Source organism: Phascolarctos cinereus, unplaced genomic scaffold, assembly GCF_003287225.1.
Source record: "Phascolarctos cinereus isolate Bilbo 61053 unplaced genomic scaffold, phaCin_HiC Scaffold_1;HRSCAF=81, whole genome shotgun sequence".
Classification (NCBI taxonomy): Eukaryota; Metazoa; Chordata; class Mammalia; order Diprotodontia; family Phascolarctidae; genus Phascolarctos; species Phascolarctos cinereus.
This window is the reverse complement of record NW_027555514.1, coordinates 119,918,721-119,942,793: the sequence shown is the minus strand read 5'-3', so window position 1 is coordinate 119,942,793 and position 24,073 is coordinate 119,918,721. Positions and strand designations below refer to the sequence as shown.

Here is a 24,073-nt window from a genome sequence, read left to right as displayed (position 1 = left end):
GCTTATTTAGTATCGCAAAAAAAAAAAGTCACCCTTTTCTTGCCAGTACAGCTGCTGCTGATCTCACTGAACAGAAGAACATGATGGGAGGAGTTTAAATTTTCTCACCACAGTATTACTCAGTTCCTTTTCCCTTGGAGAAAGTGGAGCCTTAGGGAGATTTGCCCAGCCAGGGAGGCATGATAAAACTTAAGGATAAAATGAGTATTTGACCTTAAGTTAGGTGATCACTAAACAGAAATTCAACCAAGTCTCTTCCAAAAGCAAAACCACATTCATGGCTAATGTATAACTTATGAAATGTTTTACAAAAAAGAAACCATACTGAAGTTTCTCTGGGTTTGGGCTCTTTTTAGAGAAATAATTTATAGGTGACATTACCTCACGATGAATTTTTTTTCAAGAGATCTGTAACTAAGCTTCGCTGAGTGAATTCAAGAGAAAAGTGGATTACTACAACAAAAAGTGTTATAGAAAGGGTATACTGCTACCAGGTTGGATTTGAGGTACTTCTTGAAAGGCCTACATCACAAGCATTGTAGTGGGGGTAATATGTTCATTGGAAAGAATACTGTCTCTGATCAAAGGACCTAGATTCAAATTACACCTCTGATGTTGACTATCTGCATGTCCTTGGATTTGTTTCCTCAGCTTCGAAATAAATGGGTTGGACAAGATGCCTCTAAGATTCCTTCTAGATCTCCAATCTGGGAATATTGACAGAAGAATGTTCTATCACTTTGACGTGTGAAAATGCAATCTGCATTTTTTAAATAAAAAAAGAAGCACATATGAATAAAGTGATATTCTTATGTTCCATTAGTTAGCAGACCTGGAAACATTTTTCAAAGTTCAACTTATGTATTTTCTGTTTGATTACATTTCACAGGAAAGTAGCTTTCTTTACTAACTCAACGTGTCTCTAATAACTGCTTGATATCTCTAGGCTTTCTTTAGATCCTATAGCTATTAGAGATTTGATATGTTTTATATAGATTGAGGCTGAAACTGTAATTTGTGTTTGTATATGTTAACATCAACATTTCTTATCCCACCCCCTAAATATAACCAATCTGATATGATTAGAATAATATTTATCAAGGAGTTTTCAAGGCCAGGGTCTTACCCATGATAAAGAAGTTTAGCCACTCTGGAAAATGCCATATATTTACATAAACAGATCAAGAAAAGTGTCTGATTTTAATTATGTTTTCAATCTCTCCTTATCTATGTGCTGCTTTCCTTCTGCCTAAAAATATGTCTATGTCGTCCCCTTACTTAAAAAACCCTCACTTGATGTGACTATTCTCATCAGCTATCATCCTCTATCTTTCCTCCCTTTAGTGGCTAAAGTCCTTGAAAAAGCCATCTACAATCAGTGCCTCTGCTTTTCTACTCACTCTCTCCTATGTCTTTTGCAGTCTTGACTTCAGACCTCATGAAACAACTAAAACTGCTCTCTCCAGAGTTACCAGTGACCCCTTAATTGACAAACATAATGGCCTTTTCTCCACCCCCATCCTTCCTGACCTTTCTGCAGCATTTAACATTACTGACCACCTTTCTCTCTTCCCTAGGTTTTCAGGACACTGTTCTCTTCTGGTTCTCCTCCTATTTGTCTGACCATTCCTTTAGCCTCCTTTAATGGATCTCCATCAAAGTCATGCCCACTAACAGTGAATGTCCCCAAAGGTCTATCCTAGCTTCTCCTTTACTCTATAGCCTTTCATTTGGTGATCTCATCAACTTTCTAGTCATTCAGTTTTACAACCTAGGAGATATTTTCAATTCTTCATTCTCCCTTATCTCTCATACCCAATTAGTGGCCATGTCCTTTACATTCCTATGTCATAACATTTCTCTCAACTTCCCTCTTATCTCCACCAACACAGCTACTACTGTAGTCCAAGCATTCATTACGTCATGACTAGATTACTTTGATGGCTTCTTGGTTTCCTTGCTTCCATTCACTGTTTTCTCTAATATTCTCAAACACAGACTAAACAATCTTTTGTGCTTTAGTGCAGGTCTGACAATATCACTACTCAGCTCAAGAATATTCAGTATATTCTTACTCTCCCTAAGATAAAATATAAGCTCTTCAATTTGGCATTTAATGCCCCTTACAATGCCTTTCTCACATCATTCTTCTTATTGATATACTCTGTTTCAGATCAAGCGGCCAGCTTTCAGTTCCCAGAATTTAGAATCCTAGAATTCCTAAAATCTTCCCTGCTTAGCCTTCCCTGGAATATGCTTCCTCTTCCCCTCACCATCCCAAAGTATTATGAATTACTTCATTTTACTGGACCACCTTATGGTCCAGCCAAAGTGTCCTTTTTCTAGGAAGGCTAGTGGAACCATGAGAAGGTCTTTAAAAGAGCTGGACTGTTCGCATAGTCTGATTTCCAACCACGCACTGGATCACTTTAGTTTTTGTTAGGTGCATATAAAGTTCTAGCCTTTACATACAGTCTTTACAGCATTGACTGTAATCCGTATACAACACTGATTCCAAACCCCTAACTATACTATACTAACTTACCTAATCAGGTTAAGCAAAGCCTTAACTAGTTCTTAATATTGTAAGAATAATATTGCCTTGGTAAATTATTAGCTCAATCAAGACAGGGGTTAATTCATTTTCTGACTTCTCAGCACTGAACACCATGGACAGAGCAGGCACTTCATAAATGGTTTTTCAATGCATTGTCTCAGCAGTCGCATGAAGAAACAAAAATTTAGCTGCAATCAGACATCCTCTCTCCCTGCTTTCCTAATTTTTTCATGAGGGAAAAAAAAAGCAGCTATTATTCTTAAAAAGAACATACAGCTCCTGTGAAAGATGCATCTGAGTTCCCAACCCTATCTGTGTTTCTTCTAGCTACTTTTTTTACTAGATAGGAAAACAAGCAGGAGTTCATTTTAATTGAGAATACTTGCTCTCCTCTAATAACTATTTCTCATTAAAACCTGGCCTCTAGATATTCACGCTTAACTCAATCAACTATCAGAGCTAACTTCCTGATCTGAGCTTTCCCCAAGACTTTTTCCGATATAAGCTGCAGTAAAATCTCAGTTTTGTTACATATGATCCTACCTGGTATTTCTTCTATTGTCTAGGTCACTGGTGTTTTAGCAGGATTCAGGGTCTCAGAGAATCCCTATAGACACAGCTTTGGGAACAGCAAGCTGCAAGCTATTTTGGCTCTCAAAAGCCGAGAAGCAAGAGGACTTCTACACTTATTCTGTCTTCCTGGGATTCTGTTCATTCCCCTGAAGGCTCCAAGTCCTGAATTAAATGCTTACTTTAACACCTTAATCCTCTGCTTAAAAACAAAATTTTTATTTTATTAAAGAACAACTTTGTATGCAGTGATTTTGACATCTCCAATACTTCAACTTTTTCCTCCTAGTTAGAACAGAAAAAATTAAGGGAAATCCCATAAGACCTTGTTTTTCCTTTGGACTAGCCTAACTCAAAGGTATTTTCTTGCAAATAAGTTTTTCTCTCTAGGTAGAAATCTGCTTTTATATGGTAGCAGAAAAATGTTGGTACTATTCCATTCTTATTTTCAACAGGTAATATACATTTGACAATACTTTTTTTAAACACTACATTTTCACTAGGATTCTAACCTCTTACTGAAAATCTTCTTTTTTCTGTTCTATTTTGTTTTCTTTCCAGGAGTCAAATCTCTCATTCAAATTATTTTCTAAGTGTGAAAATTCATTCATAAAGGGAAAATAGGACCAACTACTAAAATCATCACCTTATCTCCATTTAATTTGATACTGAAATAAAGAAGCACAAAATGCTTTAAGAGAAAGAAAAGCAGAAGATGAGGGTAGAAAAGCATGATCCCAAAACTGCATGATGGTAAACATCTTATCTATTCAAGTTAAGAATTTTTAAAAGTATGATTTAAACAATACTTGGCATAGCAAAAATTCTTTTAATTTGGTACTTTACCAATCAGATAAGCTGGCATTTCTGATACCTTCCTGTAACCTGTGTCCTTACCTTCCTGTAACCTGTGTCCTTACTTGGTTAAGTAACAAAGTGGAGAGAGTAAAGTACTTGGACATTTATTAGTTGTGTGGGTACATGCATCACTTAGCCTCATCTATAAAATAAGGATAATAATAGCACCTTAATTTGTAACATTATTGTGAGAATCAAACAAGATAATATATGAAATCCTAAAGTGCCATGTAAATGTTAGATATTAAGCTATTATTACTAGATATGGGTTTTAAAAGTTGGTACACACGAAGCTTTTACCACATATAACACCTGCAAATTTGGTAAGCTGATGCTCAATGTAGTATGCTAAGTGCCCAGGTTACTGATTTGGCTTCCAAAGGAAAGAATAATTTAAACTTTTTTTTAAAGCACAAAGGACAATACCACTGTACTCTTTCTACTGGGGGAAGAGGTTAAAAAAAAAAGAGCAATTACTAGTCACTAATAGAAGGATGAAGTAAAATTGTGAACAAAATTTAAATAAATAAACCCAAATGCCTATGTATCATTTTGCATGTTTCTCAACAATCTCTAATTACTACCAATCAGTACTAAATTTGTCCTTAATCACCCCCAAGAATTGAGTAGAAATAACTGTTCAAGGAATAATAAATTCTTTCTTATAATGCCAGTTTGGGGTTGTACCCAGCTGAGTTTATCTCAAAAGTCCTTGCAGATAGTTTTTCAGTGAGCCACTGTTCTCTTCTTAGCTAAAGAGACCTTTCATAGTCTTTAAGCAAATAAGACGGATACTCTTATTCACACTTGTTAGTACTCCTTACCAGCTCACCAGCCTCTAACACTTTTTTTACAATAATTTTTAAAAATTAATTTTAGTTCTCAACATTCATTTCCACAAGATTTTGAATTCCAAATTTTCTCCCCATCTCTCCCCTGCCACTCCACCCCAAGAAAGTATGCATTTGGAATACCCCTTTCCCCTAATCTGCCCTCCCTTCTATTTTCCTGTAGGGTAGGACAGATTTCCATACCCCATTGCCTGTACATCTTATTTTCCAGTTGCACGTAAAAACAATTTTTAACATTCGTTTTTAAAACTTTGAGTTGCAGAATCTCTCCCTTTCTCTCTCCCCACCCACCCTCACTGAGAATTTGATATAGGTTATACATGTGTAGTCATGCAAAACACTTCCATAATAGTCATGTTGTAAAAGACTAACTATATTTCCCTCCATCCTATCCTACCTGCCATTTATTCTATTCTCGCCTTTGACCCTGTCCCTCCTTAAAAGTGTTTTTTTTTTCTCATTACCCCCTCCTCGAATCTGCCCTCCCTTCTATCAAACTACCACTCCCCCATTCCCTTCAACCCCTATTATCCTTTAGGGTAAGATAGATTAACACACTAATTGGGTGTGTATGTTATTCCCTCCTTAAGCCAAATCTGATGACACTAAGATTCACTCATTCCCTCTCACCTCCCTCTTCTTCCCCTCCACTGTAAAAGCTTTTTCTTGCCTCTTTTATGTGAGATAATTTACCTCATTCTACCTCTCCCTTTCTTCTCCCAGTACAATCTTTTCTCACCCCTTAATTTCATTCTCCAGATATCACCCCTTCATCTTCAACTCACCCTGTGCCCTCTGTCTATATATAAATTCCCTCCAACTACCCTAATACTGACAAAGGTTTCATGAGTTACGAATATTATCTTTCCATGTAAGAATGTAAACAGTTCAACTTTAAAGTCTCTAATGATTTCTCTTTCCTGTTTACCTTTTCAGGCTTTTCTTGATATTTGACAGCCAAATTTTCTATTCAGCTCTGGTCTTTCCATCAAGAATGCTTTAAAGTCCTCTATATCACTGAATATCCATTTTTTCCCCTGAAGGATTATACTCATTTTTGCTGGGTAGGTGAATCTTGGTTTTAATTCTACCTCCTTTGACCTCTGGAAATATCATTCCAAGTCCTCCAGTCTCTTAATGTAGAAGCTACTAAATCTTGTGTTATCCTGTGTTCCACAATACTTGAATTGTTTCTTTCTGGCTGCTTGTAATATTTTCTCCTTGACCTGGGAACTGGCATTTGGCTACAATATTCTTAGGAGTTTTCCTTTGGGGATTTCTTTCAGGAGGTGATTGGTGGATTCTTTCCATTTCTATTTTACTCTCTGGTTCTAGAATATCAGGGCAGTTTTCCTCAATAATTTCTTGAAAGGTGATGTGTAGGCTCTTTTTTTGATCGTGGCTTTCAGGTAGTCCAATAACTTTTAAATTATCTCTCCTGGATCTATTTTCCAGGTCAGTTGTTTTTCCAATCAGATATTTCACATTGTCTTCTATTTTTTCATTCTTTTGGTTTTGTTTTATAATTTCTTGATTTCTCATAGATTTGCTCCATTCTAATTTTTAAGGAATTATTTTCTTCAGTGAACTTTTGGACTTCCTTTTCCATTCTGCCAATTTTACTTTTTAAGGCATTCTTCTCCTCATTGGATTTTTGGACCTCTTTTGCCAGTTGGGTTAGTGTATTTTTTAAGGTGTTATTTTCTTCAGTATTTTTTTGGGTCTCCTTTAGCAAGCTGTTGACTCGTTTTTCATGATTTTCTTGCATCTTTCTCATCTGTCTTCCCAATTTTTTCCTCTATTTCTCTTATTTGCCTTTCAAAATTCTTTTTGAGCTCTTCCATTGCCTGAGACCAATTCATATTTTTCTTGGAGGCTTTGGTTGTAGGAGCTTTGACTTTGTTGTCTTCTTCTGGTTGTATGTTTTGATCTTTGCCACCAAAGTAAGATTCTATAGTCAGGTTTTTTATGCTGTTTGCTCATGTTCTCAGCCAATTACTTGACTTTTTAACTCTTTGTTAAGGTAGGGCTCTGTTTCCAGTGTGGAGGGTGTACTATCCCAAGCTTCAGGGGTTTTGTGTAGCTGTTTTCAAAGAAACTTCTAGGGATATGTAAATTTTCAGTTCTTCCAAGGTCCCATGATCAAAGGAGTGGTGTTTACTCTTTCCTGACCTGTGCTCTGGTCTTTGAGTGACCACCAACACTTTTTTCTTCCTTGGAACTGTGAGAAGAATTCCCTCTCCACTGTACCACAAGCTCCACCTCGCCAGTGTTCCTCCTTGCCCCAGAACCACCACTCAGGACTGTGACCCAGATCCAACCCTGGGCAAAGCAAGAGAATCCTGCCTCAGCATCAGTAAAGAGATCCCTGCAATCCTCCTCTGATCAGCTGCTTGATCCACACCCTTTGTGGGCCAAGAGCTCCAGAAGCAGCTGCCATACCACCATCTTGGGACTGCATCAGAACTGATGCCAGACCCTACTACTCTGTCACCCAGGTCCAACAGACCTTTCCTACTGACGTTCTAAGTTCTCTTTGGCATTTGTGGGTTGAGAAGTCCGGAAACCTCCACAGCTGCCAGTGATTCAGTCCCTGAGGCCTACTCCAGGTTTGTTGAGGCCTCGTCTTTGCCTGCACTCCTCTCCCAGCCTGGGGCAACAGATCTTTCCCATCAACCATCCAGGTTACCTTGGGCTGGAAATTTGTTTCATTCTGTCTTTTTGTGGGTTCTGCTGCTCTAGAACTTGTTTAGAGTCATTTTTCACAGGTATTTGGAGGAGTCTGGGGACAGCTCAAGAAAGTTACTGCTTTTACTCTGCCATCTTGCCTCAGCCACCCCCTACACTTTTGCTACTGAGAATTGCATTTTTGCTTACCTTCTAAAAGAGCTGAAAGAGATGAGTAACAGGATACCACTGCTCAGAATAAAAACATTGGGACAGTCATTTTCCAATCACTGGGTTGTTAGCTACCATTTAACGTTAATCTTTTCTATTTGAGGATGTGTTGGTCCTTCCTACCCTTCTCTCTGATCACACCATCAAAAATTCAGAGCTAGATGGGACCTTCAATATAATCTAGTCAAAACCTCTCACTATACTTGAGGGAATATGTCTTCAGAGGGCTTTACCAAGCTTAGATGAATGGTAAACTGCAGTACTAGGATTCAAACTCTAAATCTGGTGGTCTAACACACACCCAATCTAGATAATGTACACAAAGGAAATTATATGTTATACATACAAAATGTATGCAAACTGCAAACCTAGATGTAAATAAATTTAAACTCTCATCAACATGCTTATATAATCAATCCTTTCTTGGCTCATTGAGGTAGCAGTAATCCAGGGCAATAGGAACTAGAGAAGAGGGTACAGGTAGATATAACTACATCTCTTGGTTCAATAAATACTCTGACCTGAATATTCTTTATATGCACATAGACAGATCTTGCTAACATGCTTTAAATTGGTATATTCTGATTAGTAGATTAACCATGATCCCTAAAATCTTGTTTAAACTACTACCATTACTGTTGCTGCCATTGTTATTCACTTTACTAATCCTGGCCCCTCTTTTCAGATAAATAGTACAAAATTAAACCTTTATCTCAGGTCAGGTCACATTATCATAAATTCCAAGAGAATTTTTTTAAGGTACCTGATTGAAAGGTACAAGTTTTAGACAGTATCAATGGAGGTCAAAATAACAAATAAAGTATAACTAGGATCTTTAATTTTTCCATTCCAAATATAAATTCCCACAATTATACATATGTGTATATTTATATATACATATGCAAGGACCACCCCCTTTCACTGTTGGTGAGTTCATACTGGGACCTCCATTGTGCCAGGCTCCATCTTCCTTCTTACTTACTTCCCCCCTTTTTTAACTCCCTTTTTCATATGTTGTCTTTTCCCATTGGAACAAGGCAAGGACTGTTCATTTTTGCTTGTATTTGTATCCCCAGTGCTTAGAATGGTGCCTGGCACAAAATAAATGCTTAATAAATGCTAGTTTTCTATTTTCACCACATTTCAAAAGTCTGCTACGCTATCTCACTGTGACCATTTTGTCTGAAAAACACTTTTTTGTACAATTTATTTTTGAACTGTTTAATTCACACTCCACATTATTTAGTTTCCATTTTAAGCCTGAATCCTTAAATGATCCTTTTATTGATTGTAATTTTATTGTAATGATTCTAAAAAGTATATTTAAAATTTGTGCTTCTTTGAATTTCTATGAGGTATTAAGAAGGTAAAGCTGCCTCATCTACTCAAAGACTTTCAGTGTCCCTGCCCCCGATAAAACCACGTGGCAACTATACAACCACTCCAGTCTGGCATTTAAGGCTTACTAACACCTGGCTCCAAACTATGCTTTTCTATCATATTTCCTACCCCTGCTCTTTATATAGTTTATGTTTCAGGCAAAGTAAATACTGATTGTTACCATTCTTATCATGTTTTGTCCTGGCTGTGTGCATTTGTGTGGATCATCTCCAAACCTAGAAAGTACTCTTTCCATATACCTGCCAGATGAAATTCCTCTTGACTCATCTAAGGTGACACCACTCAATGAAGCTCTTCTCCTTCCCATCATACTTGAAAGTTACCTCTTCTTCTCTCAAACTCTTCTCCATCAATACTGAATTTCTCATACACACTAATCAAATGATAAACTATATTATATTTATATACTATATCCCACTGAAGGCAAAGATTAGATCATTTTACAACTCTGCACTCTCAAAATAGTGATCTATGAATGTTAAGTGCTTAATACATGTCTGGTAAATTAGAGAACTCAGAAAACAATGATAGCCTTATAGAATTTCTAGTCACAAGAAATGCTCTTACAAGATTGAGATGAACATTCTGTCACAGTTTAGGGCTAACCTTACCCATTTTATTACTGCTATTTTACTTTCAAAATAGGTATTAACAAAGGGCAGAGCCAAGATGATGGAGAAAAGGGTGGGACTCAGCTAAGCTCTTCCAAATTCACCTCCAAAAACTTTAAAATAACACCTCAAAACAAATTCTGGAGCGGCAACCTCCCTCCCCACCAATGAGGTGAAAGAATTTTCCAGCCCAAAATAACTTAGAAGGTCAGCAGGAACGGTCTATCACATTGGGGTGAGAGTGGAGCATTGTCCAGTACAGGTCACCCCCAACAAGCTATTAGGGAGGCCTTGAGCCCTAGTGCAAGCCAGAAGCAAGGTCCCAACTCCCAATGAAAGGAAGCAGTAAGACCCCAGGCCCCTATACCAGGAAGCCAGTAGCAGACCTTGGGGGCTACTGAATCAATCATCAGCAGTGGCTTCTGGAGCTCTCAGCCCACAGATGATAAGGGGGTCAGACAACTGGTCAGAAGGAGATTACAACGATCCCTTTGCTGGCACTAAGGGAAGGAATCTGCTGCACTACCCATATGTAGTTTGGGATTGCAGTAAAGGGTCACAGTCCCAGGGCAAGGAGGAGCACTAGCATACCAGACCTTGTGGCCACAGGACAGTGGAGACTCTGGTGACAGTTCCAGGGTGGAAAAGTACTTGTGGTTGTTCGCAGACCAGAATACAGGCCAGGAGGATGCTAAACACACCTCTCCTTAGATGATATTACCTTGGAAGAGCTTAAAACTTACAGACCCCCGTAACTAGCTCTGAAAACAAGTGCACAAAAAACCTGAAGCTTGGGCCAGTGCCCCCTCCACCCCAGGAGCAAAATCCAACTTCAACATAAACTTAAAAGTCAAGTGAAAAGTGATTAAAGAAACAAATTAAAAAAAAAGTCAAGAAACAGGCTGGAAAAATGATCAAACAACAACCTGACTGCAGAAAGTTGGCAAATTAAAAACACAAACTCAGAAGATGACAATAAAAATCAAAACTGCTACATCCAAAGCCTCAAAGACAAATGTGAATTGGTCTTGAACTGAAAAATAATTTCTGTAAGAGCTCAAAAAGGATTTAAAAAATCAAATAAAAGAGGAAGAGGAAAAAATGAAAGTGATGCAAGAAAATCATGAAAAAGGAGTCAAACGCTTGGTAACGGAGGCACCAAAAAAATGCTGAACAAAATAACATCTTCACTGAAGAAAAGAACTCCTTAAAAAGTAGAATGAGCCAAACAAAAAATGAGGTACAAAAGTTCACTGAAGAAAATAATTCCTTAAAAATTAGAATTGGACAAGTGGAAGCTAATGACTCTAGGAGATATCAAGAAACAAATAAAATTGAAAGAATGAAAAAAAGAGAAGAAAATGTGAGATATCTCATTGGAAAACTAATTACCCAAAAAAGAGATGCAGGAGAGATAACTGAAGAATTACTGGACTTCCTGAAAGCCATGATCAAAAAAAGAGCCTACACATCATCTTTCAAGAAATTATAAAAGAAAACTGCCCTGATATTCTAGAACCAGAGGGTAATATAGAAATTGAAAGAATTCACCAATCATTCCTTAAAGAGATCCTCAAATTAAAAACTTCCAGGAATATCATAGCCAAATTCATGAGCTCCCAGGTCAAGGAAAAAGTACTGCAAGCAGTCAGAAAAAAACAATACAAATATCAAGGTGCCACAGTCAGAATAACACAAGATTTAGCGGCTTCTACATTAAAGGATTAGAGAGCTTCAAATAAGATACTTCAGAAGGATCTAGGATTACAACTAAGAATCGTCTACCCAACAAAACTAAGTATAATCTTTCAGGGGAAAAAACAGAGGACTTTAAAAATAAATAAATAAAAATTTACAAAAAATAGAGGATGGGGGCAGCTAGGTGGTGTAGTGGATACAGAACCACCCCTAGATTCAGGAGGACCTGAGTTCAAATCTGGCCTCAGACATATAACACTTACTAGCTGTGTGACCCTGGGCAAGTCACTTAATCCCATTGCCTAACCAAAAAGAAAAAAAAAAGAGGACTTTTAAGCATTCCTGATGAAAAGCCCAGAGCTGAATAGAAAATCTGACTTTCAGATACAAGACTCAAGAGAAGCATAAGGTAAACAGGAAAGAAAAGCCATAAGGGATTCAATAAGGGTAAACTGTTTACATTCCTACATGGGAAGATGATACTTGTAACTCTTAAGAACTTCATCATTTCTATAGTCACATGAAAAAATGCTCTAAATCATTATTGATTAGAGAAATGCAAATCAAAACAACTCTGAGGTACCACATCACACCTATCAGATTGGCCAACATGACAAAACAGGAAAATGATAAATGTTGGAGAAGATGTGGGAAAATTGGAACACTAATACATTGCTGGTGGAGTTGTGAAATGATCCAACCATTTTGGAGAACAATTTGGAACTATGCCCAATGGGCTACAAAAATGTGCATACCCTTTGATCCAGCAATAGCACTTCTAGGGCTGTAACCCAAAGAGATCAAACAAACGGGAAAAGGACCCACATGTGCAAAAATATCCATAACAGCTCTTTTTGTGGTGGCAAAGAACTGGAAATTGAGAGGATGCCCATCAATTGGGGAAATGGTTGAGCAAGTTCTGGTATATGAATGTAATAGAATACTATTGTGCTATAAGAAATGATGAACAGGCTGACTTGAGTAAAACCTAGAAAGACGTGCATGGTCTGATGCTGAGTGAAGTGAGTAGAACCAAGAGAACGTCATACACAGTAACAGCCACATTGTGCGATGACTAATATTGATAAACTTAATCATTCTCAGCAATACAAGGATTTAAGACATCTCCAGAGGCTTCATGATGGAAAATGCTATCCACAGCCAAAAGAAAGAACTATGGAAGTTGAATTGCTATCTTTCTTTCCTCTTTCTGATGGTTCCTCCTATTGGTTTTATTTTTTACTTAGAACATCACTAATGTGAAAATATGTTTAATAGGAATGTAAATGGATAGCATATATCAGATTGTGTGCCATCTTGGGAAGGGTGGTGTGGAGGAAGGGGGAGAAAAAATTTAAACTCAAAAGCATATGGAAGTGATTGTTAATAAATCAAAATAAAATAAATTTAAAAAAAAAGAACTTTATCATCATTAGGTGAGAAAGAAGAATCAACCAAGAGACAGAATTGGGTAAAATATCTCACATAAAAGAGGCTTTGTGAAAGAGCTTATATATTGAAGGGGAAGATGGGGAAGGTGACCATCAATTAGGGAATTGGCTATATACGATTTGATGAAATACTACTGTGGTATAAGAAATGAGCAGGATGCTCTCAGCAAAACCTGTAAAGACTTATATAAGCTGACGCAAAATGAAATGAGCAGAACCAGGAAAACACTGTATACAGTAACAGCAATAGTATATGATGATTAACTGTGAATGACTTAGCTATTCTCAGCAACCCAAGACGATTCCAAAGGGCTTATGATGAAAAATGTTATCCACCTCTCAAGAAGAACTGGTGGAATCTAAATGCAAATTGAAGCATACTTTTTTAAACTTTCCTTTTCTTTCTTTTTTGTTTTGGTCTGTGCTTTCTTTCACATGACTAATATGGATATATGTTTTGTACTAATTGTATATGTATAACCTATGTCAAATTGCTGCCTTCTCAATGAGAAGACAGGGGAAAGAGAGAGAAAATTTGGAATTCAACAATTAAAATAAAAACAAATGTTAAAAATTGTATTTACATGCAATTGAGAAAAATAAAATACTAAATAAACTGCCAAAAAAAAGTGGGGAATCAACTATTTTAACTTCCTTATAGACCTCAGAGTTGCAAGGCAAAAGTAGGTCATCACTAGAAACATTCTACATGCAATCTGCTTGTATCAACCATAAGACATTTGGAAATGCAAAAAATCATCTCATAAACATAACAGAAGGAATAAATATAACTTTTATACCTATAAATGAAGGAGAAAGATAAAATTAGCAATTTTGATTTACATAATTTTTTTTCTGATTAAAGTCTAATATTTGAGATATATACAATTGATACTTATATAAGAACATAAGGACTTCTCCAATAGATAAATGGTTAAAGAACATGAACAGGCAATTTTCAAAAGAATAAAATCTGAAAAAGCATAGGAATAAATGGCTCCACCCAACATTTACCTGATTGGCAATGATGATAAGAAAGGTAAATGGCAATTTTTGGATGGGGTATGGGAAGGCAGGAACACAAATGCACTGTATTCGGAACTGTGAATTGGCCTAATCATTCAAGAAAGAAATTTGTGACTATATCTAAAAAAGAACTAACAATATACACCCTTTGACCCAACACTATCACTGCTAGGCATGTCTTCTAAGGAGGTGAAGGAGGGTAAATGGTTCATATTGAAGGACAGATGAACCAAATTATGGTATATGAATGGAATAGAGTGAGAAAAGTGCTGGATTTAGAAAAACTTGGATGGATCTGTATGGATTTATATAGAATTTAGTGATGAAAATAAGGGGAACAAAATTTTACAATTACTAAATTAATGTAGAAGACAACAACTTTTAAAGATTTAAGAATTCTGACAAATGCTAATTACAGTCATTACCTCAGAAGACTGAAAATGAAGCATGCTTCCAATTTCTTTGTAGAGAGATAAGTGTAGAATAAGACATAAATTTTTAGACATGAAGAATGTGAGAATTTATTTTGATGGGCTATGCATATTTACTACAAGGGTTTTAATTTTCTGTCTTTTTTTTAATAGAGAGAAATGAGAAGAGGAAAAAATGAAAAATGTATAATTTTTAAAAATTTTTTATAAGAAATTTTATTTTCATGACTTTCTTCCCCCTTGAAAATTAACTTAAAAATGGAAAACAAAAGAAAATAATACTCTATAAATGAGAAATTTTCAGACTGGTTCTGGATGTAGCAAAAAAAAGAAACACAAGTTTTTTCACTTTTTGTTGAGCAGAATGGCTGAAAAGAGTGACTAAGATTTTCTACAGAGCACAATTTTTAATTTAGTAAAAGTATTCTGATACAATTTTCACAGATTTTTAAGTCATAAATAAGAAAGTATTTTAAATGCTCTCTATGGCCCTTCTCAGATTTGAGATTCATTATTTCACTGGATACATAGTACAGATCTAGACCAAACAACTGGGCAACAAGAGTTTCAAATGGTGGAAGTCAATTAATGCTCAATGAGTTCATTTATACATATGTCCACACCAGTATTTGAGCAAGAATTTTATTAAGTTGGTCTACAACCTGCTATAAATGTTTCACAAATTTTGAACTCTACTTTTAAACTGAGTGAATTTCCATTGAAACAAAGAAATTTTAAGCGTACCCAATCATGAAAATTTCCTTTTTTGCTCTCTCCTTGAAGACCCATAAAAATAACTGCCCTATTGCAGAGTACATAAATTGCACTTTTATAATTTGTTTTAAAAGTTACTGATGTTATTCTTTTGTTCAATCTGAGGGTGATTGGTATCAAATATTTTTAAGAATAGAGAATACTAAATTAGTAGATTTGATAGAGCTCAATACCTGCCTATACTAGTTATATATCTTGAGACATCTAAAAGATGCCAGATCAAGTTGTCAAAAAAAATCATTTGTTTGTATCAACTGATCTGTTTTCAAAGACTTTTTTTTTAATACAGTTTGAATTTATGGGAATGAAAATAACTGTTTCATTATTAAAGACTTGAGATCAAATCAATGAAACACAGGAACCATCATTTTACAAATGTTCTAACTATGTTCACTTCATCTTTAAAATGTTTTTTCTTTAGCAGCAGGTATTTGAATAAAAGCTTAAAACACGTGTAGAGCCTTTCCGATCGGCTGAGGTGCCTGTGAGGAGGGCTCTAAGCAGCCATGGCGCCCAGCCGAAATGGCATGATTCTGAAGCCCCATTTCCACAAAGACTGGCAAAGACGAGTTGCCACATGGTTTAACCAGCCAGCCAGGAAGATCAGAAGGCGAAAGGCCCGTCAAGCAAAAGCATGCAGAATTGCTCCTCGCCCTGCCTCTGGTCCTATCCGGCCCTTTGTGAGGTGCCCTACTGTCCGATACCACACCAAAGTATGTGCTGGTAGAGGATTCAGCTTGGAAGAGCTTAGGGTGGCTGGTATCCATAAAAAAGTGGCACGGACCATTGGTATCTCTGTGGACCCTCATCGCTGAAATAAGTCTACAGAGTCTCTCCAGGCAAATGTGCAGCAGCTGAAAGAATACTGTTCCAAACTGATCCTCTTCCCAAGGAAACCATCTGCACCCAAGAAGGGAGATAGCTCTGCTGAAGAGCTCAAGTTGGCAACCCAACTTACGGGACCAGTTATGCCCATCAGAAATGTCTACAAGAAAGAAAAAGCTCGAGTCATCACTGAAGACGAGAAGAATTTTAAGGCGTATGCTAGTCTTCGAATGTTCCAGGCCAATGCCCGTCTCTTTGGAATCCGGGCAAAATGAGCCAAGGAGGCTGCAGAGCAAGATGTGGAGAAGAAAAAGTGAACACCCTCTGAGAACTTTCCATAAAATAATATGAAATAAAAAAACACACACACACGTAGATCCAGATTTCAAGGGGAAATACCCTAGTAAACTTTTCTTATAATTCTTTGCTTTAACTGAGAAAATCTGTAAGAATTCATTTTTTTTTGTAATGGGATCTGAAAACAATACTTTTCTTGTAACACTCACATACAATCTTAGCAATTTCTCTGTATGTGTACTGCACAGACTGAGTTCATAAAGTTGAAAAATATAGTAAGCTACAGATAAAACTCAGTACAAATTGAGTTGGCCGGGGAAAACATGTTTAAAGCATTATTAGATACAAATGCAATTTTTATGAATCTTTGCATAATATCCAACCACTTTTCTCAAATAAAAAAAGTTCGTAATAGAAATGTTCTCATATAAGGATACAATTTTTTCCTCGAATCATACAGAAAGGAACTTGAGCAATTATTTGCAAGTTTGCTTTCTACTGAATGCAACAGAAATACGTTCAGTAGATCAACAGGTGACATAAAAGAATGACATTTGCAGAATGTCATTGTAGTGGCAGAACTATAAGTCAATTATTACACATCAGTCCATTCTGGTATTAAGCGTTGCATCTCAGTTATTTATAGAGAACAACCTTGGTCCATTAACACATATAATTGAGAATAGCAACCAGGAGTCTTTCAGTCAAGGTAGGTACACAGCTGAAAGGGTCAATAATCACTCTTCGCATTGTTTTCTGTAGGCAAGTTCTTTATCTATAGAAATCTGACAGCAATTAAATTCTGGCATTTTCCAGCCACAGGATGAACAAGATGCTGGGAAGCCATTACTATAAAGCATACTGCTATATTGGGACTGTTTTGTTCATCAATTCTGGCACACTTCCAAAATATACCCAACAGTCCAGTTTTATTTTCATCCAAGAGGCTAGGAGCCAAGGATCGGATATATGCACAGGTACACATAAGCAGCAAGATTACTGTCAGTAGGCTCTGAAAGTTGAAAATGGCAAACTCTGACACTTATTAGCTGTATGACATTAGGCTGTATAAAAGGACCCTTCTTTTCCCTGGGCCTTAGATTCTTCGTCACAGTGAGACCTCCACTATCTCCAGCCACATCACCCTTCCAGGGCAACAGGCAGAAGAGTCCAAAATACATAATTTTTAAAAAATGTAACGTACATAAAGTGGTTGAGTGTCGCACAGAGTTCTGTTTTTGAAAATATATTTGTTAATGAAAAAAGTGAAATACACAATTTTTTAAAAATACACTATCCATAAAGTGGTTGAGTGTCATATTCAGTACTGTTTTTCTGTTCTTTTTACAGTAAAAAGTGCATGTTGATTTTACAAAATTCAAAATAAAAAAGAAAATCAGAAATCAAATAATATATACTGGCCAGATAAATTTTTATTTAGGTACCATTCATTAATTTTTCCATCTGCAAAATGAATGTCCTTCTAAACTCGCTCTAGGGATACATCAAAACCAATCAGTGACTCTAAAGCCCTTCTCAAATTTTAGTGACTTAAGTATAAAGTAGTATGATATCTTTGTAAAATCACTGAAAGTTTCAAAGGCAGAAAAAATAATAAATTATCTGTTTTCACTTTTAATGCAAAATTTAATTTTCCTTATTTTGTCAAGTTTAGGCTAATCCCTACAGCCAAAAGTTTTGTTTTTAAACCGTGGCAAGAAAAAGTTGTGTCCCAATATTACCACTTATGATGAATGGCCTAATATTATTTCTTTTTTTATCTTTAGCTTAACAATTTTTTTCAGTTAATAGAACTAGATAGATACATTTAAAATATTTAAAAATCACTAGAAGCAAAGAGATAAATAGAAATAAAAGGCTAATAACACCATATCTTTTTTCCCCTAAATCTATTCCTAAAATTCAGCAGTAAGAAATACAACTGCACTGAGGTAATATCTTTACAGAATATTACTCTTTCAAGAATTAATTTTTTTATCAAAGTAATAGCAATATGTATGCAAAGTGCCTTGTATTAAAGTGGTATGTATTATTTAAATGATTTACAAAATATATAGAACTTAGTGAACACTTTGAAAGGATTCCATAAGAGATAAAAGCCATGAAGATTTAAGCTACTGGTGTTCAATGCAGTTTAATAGTAATTTCTAATAAGGGAATCAATTTAAGAGACACAAGCATTCAAGAACTACTGGTAGCATATGGTTAAACAGATGCTTGAATGCGCTATATGTAGATTGTATAGCACAATAAGTACCATGGGATTTCTTATTATTAACTATTTATTTTACTTACAAGTTTTCTACTTTTGAGTTTTACTTACCATTAAAAATGTACTAAAGTATTCAAAATCAGAACCATAAAATTCCAGGTACTGGAAAACAACCTGTTAATATTTCTATGTCAAGAAGAATAGTCAAATTCCCCCTCACACAAACTCCTCCATAAAGACCGAGAAAAAGCACCAGACCAAGTTCTAATCAGTAAAGTGATTAATATTTCTAGCAGAGGTCAGAGACAGAGAGCAGTCTCTGGACACTAGGAAATGGTTTTTGTCAGGCATATGTGCCAGATTGAACACGCTAAAGAAGAGGAATCATAAGAGGACCAAGTTGTGCAATAGAGCAAGAAGAGATCCAAGAAGCACAAAGGGGATCCCAACCGTGTGCAGATGCAGAAACAGGCATCAAGTAGATGCCATGCCCTACACTACCAAGTCCCAAGTCACAGATATAGAGTGGACTGAGGAAGGGACTTAGGTCTACGAGTGGCTATCCAGGATGAGGAGCAGTTTCAGGGCATAAACTGTTTAGACCAAGTAACAAGTTCAAGAGCAAGTAGTAGCCATATGGCTCCAACCCCAGAAATGAAGTGGTGTTTCCAGCCCAGTCTGAAGGCTACAGTGGAATATCCAGGGCAGGAATTCAAGACCCAAGTGTGACTTGCTCTGAACCTAGAGACCACTCTATCTGACTGATAGTAACCAAGTCTAATAGGAGTCTACTGGGAACTTCTAATCAGTGGTAAACCAACAGGAATGTTACATGACTCAAATCCAGGAACTTGCAGACCTCAGACAAGAGTAACAGGGATCAGATTTTGCCCTGAATCATACCATTTTGGGAGCACTGCAAGTCTGCAGTTCCCCAACCTGAGCTGTCCTTGAGAAACTAGAAGAACCTAATTCTCAATACCCCACTCCCAGGAAAATACCTGAAAGATATGAGAGGCCAAAAGCTCAGCCCAGATAGAAATTTCTCTGCCTGGCATTTTTAAAGCCCTCCACAATTTGGAGGAATGTATAAAATCAAGAAATGATTTTTTTAACTGGGTTAAAATTTATTAAATCTTTTTAAATTCAGTTTGATTTTTTTCACCATCTAGTTGATCTAAGAAAAATCATAAAACTGTGTTTCTTAACTTTACTCATACACACATATAAATTGGTATAATGTTTCTCAACTTTTCCCCCTAATTTTATTTCCTCTAAAAACCCCTCCAAAGGGGATTACTTTAAGATAGAAGTAAAATTAATCATTCAGAGAAAGAGGGGAAAAAATTCATGACTCACAAGAGTCATTTAAATTGAGAAAATGGGTTGAGTCACCCATGAAATCTATCTTGAGTGATTAATCATACCCTCACCAAAGCTGCAAGAAAAAAAACATACTGGATTAGAAATAATAGTACTTTGGCTTTTATTTGCATTTAGCATATTTAAACAGTTTTCTAAAACTTTCATATCAATCAATTAAGCCACAGAAGATCCAAGGGAGGCAGGCAAATATTATGATTTCCATTTAACTATTAAGGAACCCTATAACTGATTAAGGGAAGGTAGGTGGTACAATGTATAGAATACTGGGCCTGGAGTCAGAAAGACTCATCTTCCTAAGTTAAAATCTGGCCGCAGACACTCATTAGCTGTGGGACTTAGGGCAAGTCATTTCACCCTGTTTGCCTCAGTTTCCTCATCTGTAAAATGAGCTGGAGAAGGAAATGGCAGGCTACTCCATTACCTTTGCTAAGAAAATCTCAAATGGGGTCATGAAGAGTTAGACATTATTGAAATGACTGAAAAACAAAATATACTGACTAAATAATTTACACAATCACATTGCTACAACCCCAAGAAAGCACGGCTTTATTGTAAAAAAAAAAAAAAAAGAAAGTTTTTTTTTCCATTTCGTGAAATTATTAAAAGTTCTAGAGAGACAGCTACAGTTAAATGAGTACACTAACATGAATAAAGAGAATACAGAAGAGATTAGGAATCAAAGCTTTAAGTTTATAGGCTACCTATAAGGTAATCAAGTAAAATTTCCATCTTATTATATACAAAACAACAGCCCTAATCCTAACCATTCTATTATCTCATTCTCATCATAATCTCATGCCACAGCCTGCATTAACTAATTAGTAGACTTGACTGAAATTAGAAAGAAACCAACATCTTACACCATACCTAGATAGTTACTATATAGATGTACAAAATATATATCTCATACATCTGTATCTACTTACCTATCCATCTGCAAATAGAGAAATATGTACCTACCTATGCCTATCTGCATATATTGTATATCTATATCTATTTCTTCTACAGACACACAGATATGTAGCTATCTATATCTATCTGTACATTCTATAGATCTATATGTATGTACATGTAAATCCAGCCTCAGACACTTACTAGCTTGTGTGACCCTGGGCAAGTCACTTAACCTATGTTTGCCCGTTTTCTCAACTATAAAATGTGGATGATAATAACAACACTTACTTGTCAGGGTCATTATAAGGATCAATTGAGATTACACTTGTAAAGTGACTAGCACAGTGGCTGGCACATAATAAGTACTACATAAATGTTAGCTGTTATTATTATTATAATTATTATTTCAAATTCATAAGAACAAAAGTCATTCCCTAATTTACAAATAGTCAAAAGATATGAAAGGGAGTTTTCTAAGGAAAAAATTCAAGCTACCAATGAAGCCAGACTTCAAGGTACTGAAAAGCAGATGGTGGTACAGAACTAGAGGCAGTACGTATACAAGATTCTTAACAGAAGCGTGGCAGTAAAAGTTGGGAGAGATAAAGGATGACACTTAGGAAATGATGGGAGCCAAGAGAAAAGTGTTTTGTGTTTTTGTTTTTTAAAAGAAGAGGGAGAATAACTGGGAGTTATATTTGAGAAGCCACTAATGCAAATTAAAGAAGAGAAATGCAAATTAAAACAACTCGAGGTTCCACCTCACATCCATCCGATTTGGCAAAAATGACAAAAAAGGAAAGTGACATATGTGGGAGGAAAAGTGGGAAAACTGATACATCAGTGCATCAGTAAAGACAGTATTGCTCTGATGAATGCACAAGATCTCGCTAAACACTTAAATTCTGCCACAAGTGGCAGAAGTGCTTAAGGTTCTAATTAATGACATCTAAACAAGTATTTCTGATGGAATAGCTAATTAGTCACCAATATATCAATGACAACATAATTATGATACCATATGCCTTACAAATTAGTCATAATTATAAGTAAAATAACTTATTCTTAAAAGCGTAAAGTTTTGCCTATCTTCAATATTTATTACTATAACAAAGTGCGATTTTCCAGGTGGCTCAAATAAGCATTTTCATGACAAAATCATTACCTCCCAGAAAGAAATAAGGTATCATTAAGTTTAAAAGAATTATTAAAAGGGGACATCTTTCAATTTGATGACATTGCAGTAGAGTGAAAATTAAAGTGGCACCCAATTAACTTTCAAGAAATTAATAAATGAATCATTTACAGTTCAGATCATCAATGTGCTTTTCCCCATTTACTCAGATTGTGTGGTATATACTGTAAAGAGCACTAGACTAAAAAGCAAGAGATGAGCTCTAGACCTGCCAAGTGGTCCACAATTCCTATGTATTCCATGTGTCAATTTTGAATGAATGAATGAAAAAGCATTTATTAAGCAGGAGGAGGAAGAGGACAAGGAGAAGGAGGATGTGCCAAGTATTATGCTAAGTCCTAATGATACAAATAGAAAAGGATAAATAATCCCTACTCTCAAGAAGCTCAGACTCTAATTGAAGAAAACATAAAATAAAGCTCAACTGTAAGGCACACGGAAAGGCTTGGAGGTTCTAAGGATGGAGAGGGGGAGGATGGCAAACTCCAGAGGTCCTTAGGCTTCATAAACTGTCAAGATAACAGTGCAGGGAGACTTCAGGAAATAGAGGTAGGGCAGATGGTGAGGCCTGAAGGATCTTAGGAGGCTCTGGCCGAGAGACCAATGGTCCTCTACCTCATCAGAATGAATGGAGTCGTTGACTTCCATTTCATTCAAACCCTGTTAGTGGTCAAGTAACTCAGGCAAGGAAGCAGGGCACTACTTGTAGTAGGCTTTTTTCTTGCCTGTCTATACCAGAAGAACTTCCAGTAGTAAGCAGTAACTAGGAAGTACTCATTATTAGGAAAATAGAAAGCTACCGATTCTAGAGTTAACGAAGATGTTAGCTTAACAAGTGATTTCCCAGTCCCCACTGTCTCCCAGGCAGACAAGCAACAAGAGGAAAGTCAGACTTTTAAAAGGCCTTTTTTCACCTAGAAGTTGTTGGAATGGGCATTTGGAGTGAGGAGAAAACCAGCAGGATATCAAAATATTACATTTTCAGTAGAGTGTAAAGTGGCTTAATTAAGCTCCTTTCCTAAATGCTACTGCTAAGGGTGAAGAGTTTTGACTGGACAGAGGAGGATGCAGAAATAATGTTGGCATGTGGGGCACTGTAGGATGGCAGTAGTAGATTTGGGAAGGTTGTGACAAGTGTGCATGGGGGATACAGGGAGGGCAGGGCAAAAGAAGGAGGAAGGGAGTTATGCAGCCAGAGTCAAACCTGAGATGATTCAATTCCTTGGGGACAGAATACAGGAAACACCAGTAAAGGAGAAGAGCATAAATCTGTAAGGCATCAAAATAAGCTTCACCTAATTTTAAATTTTTAGTTAGGAGGTATTTCATAAACTGACAGGATTATTGTTTCACTCTTTTTTAACTATTTTAACTGGGGAAGTTATAAAGAGAGTAGGGAATTATTGTGATGTGCAAAAGGCATCAATTTTTTAAAAAATTCTCATTAGGCTGACTCTGTCCACTTCATTAGAATCCAAAGGAACAGAATTTTATTTCTTTTCAGGTGCTAATTCCCTAGATTTCTATGCATGCTCTGGACGGAATGTTGCGAAGAGAAAGGGCAAGCCAAAGGGTTACACTTAAACAGAAACCAACTGTGAACTACAAACAGAAGTTCCTTGCAAAGTATCTCATTTGTTACATAGCTATACAGAAACTACTGTGGGAACAGAGAAATGATTTTTCTTCTTAAAAAGTAGAAACATAATCTATAAATTTCTGGCTTAATGAAAACATAAACTACATGCAAAAAAAAATAAATTATGAAAGACAACATGACAAATGGTGTTCATCCATGGAAACAGACTGTATATCTAGACCTAGATTTCTGTCTCACACATGTATATGGCTGGTACCAAGTACAAGAAGGTGGAAAACTCATGACAAATCTTAACTGCTACTGTAACAACTGAGAAGTGCTGAAACATATTTTTATATGAATAATAGCATATCAGATGCACATAAATCCATTATACATTCACAAAATCTTTTTTGTTGATGATAAACTCTTTTACCAAATATTACTTATTTATATCCTTGATTCTTATGAAAGCTTATCCTAACTTTTTGAGGATCCTATCCCCAAATGATGTCAAATTTATGGTAGATAACTCACC

At 36.2% G+C, this 24,073-nt stretch overlaps 1 protein-coding gene and 1 pseudogene across 1 annotated transcript in view; one reads left to right on the top strand and one right to left on the bottom strand.

Moving 5' to 3' along the window:
• Nucleotides 1–24,073, bottom strand: part of POT1 (protection of telomeres 1) — a 100,525-nt gene that overhangs the window by 46,320 nt on the left and 30,132 nt on the right.
• Nucleotides 15,591–16,283, top strand: LOC110194166 (large ribosomal subunit protein eL13 pseudogene; annotated as a pseudogene).